Raw genomic sequence first — 5,228 nt, forward strand, 5'->3', positions numbered from 1 at the left:
AGGGTACTTGTTGCCTCCTGTGGAAGTTACTTGATTTTACTGGTTGATGACATGGTGCTCTTGAGCTGCTGCAGTGCCAGATCAGGGCCTTATAATTGGGGCAGAGGAATGGATCAGCTTTTGGTTTCTAGTCCCAGCTCTACCATCAATTCATTCAGTGAGCGAGTCACTTTGTGTGTATGTCTCCATTTATCTATTCCTCTGGTGGGAAGGGGACCAATGTCCGTGTCATGCATCAATATTGTTCCACTGCACTGGCACAATAGCAGGCAGATACTGCATGGCCTATGGAGCAGGGCAGGGCTCTGACTGCAGAGCAGAGATTCTGGTTCAGAGGAACTTCCTCCCCACATACACTCTGTGTTCAAATTGAACAAGGGCAAATCTAAAAAAATATATTTGTTTGACAGAAGATTTGCAAGGGACACTCACAGCGACTGAGGCATCAGGGCAGACTGGAACCCTACCTTGTGTTTGACAGAAGCTCATCAAAGCCAAAGCTGGACTGACATCATGCACTGGTATTCTCCAGTGAAAAAGAGATTATTTTTCTTGGAAGATCAACAGGTTGTTGGTCTTGGATTACTTGTTGCCTTGTTTCCCCTTCTATTCTCTTTTTAGATTGTACGTTACTTCACACAGTGAGCTACTGAAGAGGACACAGAAGCACCTCACCTGAAGCACTGGTCACTCCAGAGCATCCCTGGGGAAATACAGAGTTTCTACACTCCCAACCTGTTGAAGTTGTCCTTTCACCATGACAGCATATGTGATGGGAAGAAAGGACAGCTTTGGAGTACCACTACCAGCTCTCTGCTCTCACTGTGCATGGGCTGCAAAAAGGCAGCTGGCAGCTTCCCTGTTTGGTCTTCAGCCACTCCTTTCCTCCTTGTCCTATTTCCATATGTCTTAAAAAGACTGTGTGGGAGTAGCAGGGTGTACAGACACTCATTGACAGCATCAGGATGGAGGATTCAAATGGAAAAGCTGCTCCCTTGGTAACTCATCATATTGCTGAGAGTTGTGTAAATGTCCATTTTCACCTCAAACAGCCTGTAGTCAGTCACAGCTTTCCTGTGACTGTCTCATAGATACTAGGGGCACTGGAGATTTTGCAGATTGAACACCTAAATTTATGAGAATTTGCAAAACATAAATATTCACCTCTACATAACTGTGACAGTGTCTAGCACTACACTGATTTTTTCAGCAGCGCTACAGGCTTGGGGAGGAGTGGCTGGAGAGCTGCCAGTCAGAGAGGGACCTGGGGGTGTTGACTGACAGCCGGCTGAACAGGAACCAGCAGTGTGCCCAGGGGGCCAAGAAGGCCAATGGCATCCTGGCTTGTGTCAGCAGGGACAGGGAAGGGATCTTGCCCCTGTACTCGGCACTGGTGAGGCTGCACCTCGATTCCGGTGTTCAGTTTTGTGCCCCTCGCTACAAAAAGGACATTGAATTACTCGAGCGTGTCCAGAGAAGGGCAACGGAGCTGGTGCAGGGTCTGGAGCACAGGTCGTACGAGGAGCGGCTGAGGGAACTGGGGGTGTTTAGTCTGGAGAAGAGGAGGCTGAGGGGAGACCTCATCACCCTCTACAGCTACCTGAAAGGAGGTTGCAGAGAGCTGGGGGTGAGTCTCTTTAACCGAGAAACAAGTGATAGGACAAGAGGGAATGGCCTCAAATTGCACCAGGGAAGGTTTAGACTAGATAGTAGGACGTATTTCTTTACAGAAGGGGTTGTTAGGCGTTGGAATGTGCTGCCCAGGGAGGTGGTGGAGTCCCCATCCCTGGAGGTGTTTAAGAGTTGGGTTGACATAGCGCTGAGAGATATGGTGTAGTTGGGAACAGTCATGTTAGGTCAGTGGTTGGACTGGATGATCTTCAAGGTTTTTTCCAACCTAGATGATTCTGTGATTCTGTGATTTAAGATGTGAATATTGACCAGCCAGCAGACCAGCTCTCAGCCTCCTGGCTTCAGCACCATGGTACCAACTTCTACCAGATGCATCTTCAGAATGAATTCTTCACCATCAAGCTCCTCTGCCTGATACTTCCAAAGCAATCTAGGAGCATTTAATATTTATAAATAGTGAGGATTTCTACCCTGCTTCAGCATTCGTTATAGTTGCAGTGACTCAAACCTCTAGCATAGGCAGAAACTGCCTTGAGCTGAAACTGAGCAACCATCTAATAAAATATAGTCATGAGATGAATAGAAGCTGTATAGTTGAAGTGCCATGAGCATGCTTGAAAGATTTATTTCCTGGCTTCATCTGGAGGGCTTTTTAATAGGGAGGATATGACTCTCTGTGTATATACATCCATACAGGACGGGAAAAGATCTCCAGTTTTAAGGGAGAAAAGGGGCATTTATACTTCTTGATGACATGCCACAGGGAAAGCATTCTTTATTTTACATGGACCTGTTATATTTACAGCTGCATTTCCTGTAATAAAACACATGTGAGTGCATCATTCACAGTCTTAAATTCAAACTTGCCCTACAGTTATAGTACATGGAGCCAGTCAAAGCTGGAATGTGTGAAGACTGCACTGTGGGGCCTTGAAGCACAGATAGTTTGTATTTGAGCTCAGATAAGGAAAAGGCTGCTAAGAGAGGATTCTGTAACCAGACTCAGATCAAGAAGAAATAAACAATAATTTAAAAATCACATTTAATGTAGCTTCAGAGCAACATCAGGGTCTGAAAAAGGAGAGATCAGTAATCATTTCGTGCTTTCATATCCCTTTGACCTGTATGCCAGTCCTATAACACATTTCTTCTGTCTCAGCTGCTGCTCTTCTGTTGCTCTAGGGTGCTTGCTCCAGAGGCTGGAGGTGGAGGGGAAGATTAGAGAATGAAATTCCTGGGATTCTTTTCCTCTCCCTTTCTAGTCTGGATACATAAAGCAGTGACAATGAATGAGCAGAGGAAGTGTGCTGTTGCTGGCAGCCAGGAGGCAGAGCCATCCTGTTGGAACCTTTCTGCAAAATAGTTCCCCTTCTGGTTTAGAGGGAGACAGACCCTGTCTGGCCTTCTTCACCCTCTCTTATCAGCTACCATTTCTCTAGGTGCAAACAATGAAATGATACAGCACCTCAGAAGAGCTTCCATCACTGAAAATGTGTTCCTTTGCTACCCCACAGGATTTAAAGTTTTCTCATAATCTTCTTCATTTTTCAAGCCTGCAAACACACATCCTAATTGCTGCTTCTCCCTTGTCTACCTCACTTTGAAACATCTTGTTCACAAACCCTGCTGACATTAAGATTGTCATGCCAGGGTAGCTAGGCTGATGAAGTTAAGTTAATGAAACCATATATACCCACTGTGTTCACTTGCTAGAGGGCTTTCACTAAGGTGGTTTACTAAATTAAAGTGTACTTCCTCAAGCCCTCCCTACTGGTTGAAGTCTTTCCAGTAGGAGTTATAATACAATGTTTATTCCTCAGCAGTTGACAGATCATTACTCCCTTCCTATGGTGCAACTTGCACCTTCTTGATGTATATCATCTTGACGCATATCCTCTCAGAATTGACCATGCTGATGTCTGGATCCACCTCCTCCAGAGAGCAACTCATCCTAAGTGACTTATCTGAGCTAAGTAGTAATAATCATCCTCTTGTGGCATCTCTCCTTCTCTCTTCCCCTCTCTAGGGAATGTAAAACTAGTTTACACCAGCTCCATGATTTCCAGACATATATGTGAGTGACCTCACTCCTAGCTTTAACCTTGCTTTCAGACCCATCTCTAATGTTATGGTAACAAGAAGAGCATATAGCAGAGAGTTAGTTAGCCACCCTCTGCTTGAATTACGCATTTTTTCATCTCCTTGGAATGTAAAATACTGTCTTGCATTCATGCGCTGTTCATGTGGGAGTAACCTGAGGCAGTCTGAGCAAAGGAAAATCTGTACATGTAGGAAAAGAAGTAGAGTCGCCTTAAGCAAGACAACCTTATTTGACCCTCCTTCTTCCTTTATAAATGGTGTTACTTGAAGCTGGAACAGAAAAGAATGAGGGGACTGAGGCTAACGCTAGACTTTGGCATGAGGCAGACAGGAGCTGCAGAGGTTTTCTCCGTGCCTTCCTGCCAGTGCCCATTAATCCTGAGCCACAGTGTCCTCTGTCATTCCAACTCTTGGTCCTTTCCCTTAATTCTTCTATTTATACCTTCTGAGCTGGAGTCTCCTTTCTTATGTGCCAGTTTTACAACAGTGTAAATTCATGGATGTCTTTGGATTTGTTCCTGGCTTACACTCACCTTTAAAAGAAGAAAATGAGACAGATTACTTCTAGGCACCGAACAGTGTGCCCTGTCCTTTGATTCTGCTAAATACTGCTTGTGTTCCTATTTTTCTTCAGTCTGTTCCAACACACAGCAACCTGCTGTTATTCCAGTGCTGTATTCCCACAAAGAATCCCCTGATGCTGACGATAACGCGGTGCCAGAGACAGTACATACCTGCAGCTTCCTCCATGCTGGATCACTCTGCATGGGATAAACATTTACAGTGTTGTCTTCTCTGGGGATAAACATTTCCAATTTGGGATAAACATTTCAAGTGTTGTCTTCTCTTGGGCTGGTGTCAATGAGAAGATGTCTATCAGTAACCTTTTTTTTCAGCATCACCTCTCTACATCCAGCCTGGCTATTGTAGATTGTCCTTAGAATTGCTCTGTGTTCCCATAGTACCCTTGAAGAGAGCCAGTTAAGTATTTGGGCCTTCCTGTTCTCTGCACTGCCCAAATGAAGGAAAAAGCCAGGACTTGTGTGGCAGAACTGAAGTCTAAGCACAGCATTATATGTTCTTAATAAAGGAGTGATTATATGAATCACAGTAGCAAAATGTTCTTGCAGAGCACATGCCCCACTCCCTAACTTAAGCGTCCAAGAGCAGCTGTACATCATTCCAGAGGAGCCTTTCGCCTTAGACACGGGTTAGTATATAGCCCACTAAGTTACAGAGGAGTAGCTACAGAGCTAGGATTCCAGAGTGTGCTTTAATGAAGTTACTTGTGGCTGTTTATTGGACAAAAATAAATTCCAACTGGCCCATATAACAAACGAAACTCAACTACAAAAATGTAATGATATTTATTCTCACAGCTGCCAGCAAACTCACATGCACCATGAGTCATTCCAGATGTGGATGAAAACAAAATCTGTCTGTGAAAGTAAGTTTCCTGATCCCGAGGAGACTTGGTTTGGGAGAAGAGCTGCACA

Source organism: Athene noctua, chromosome 3, assembly GCF_965140245.1.
Source record: "Athene noctua chromosome 3, bAthNoc1.hap1.1, whole genome shotgun sequence".
NCBI classification, from domain to species: domain Eukaryota; kingdom Metazoa; phylum Chordata; class Aves; order Strigiformes; family Strigidae; genus Athene; species Athene noctua.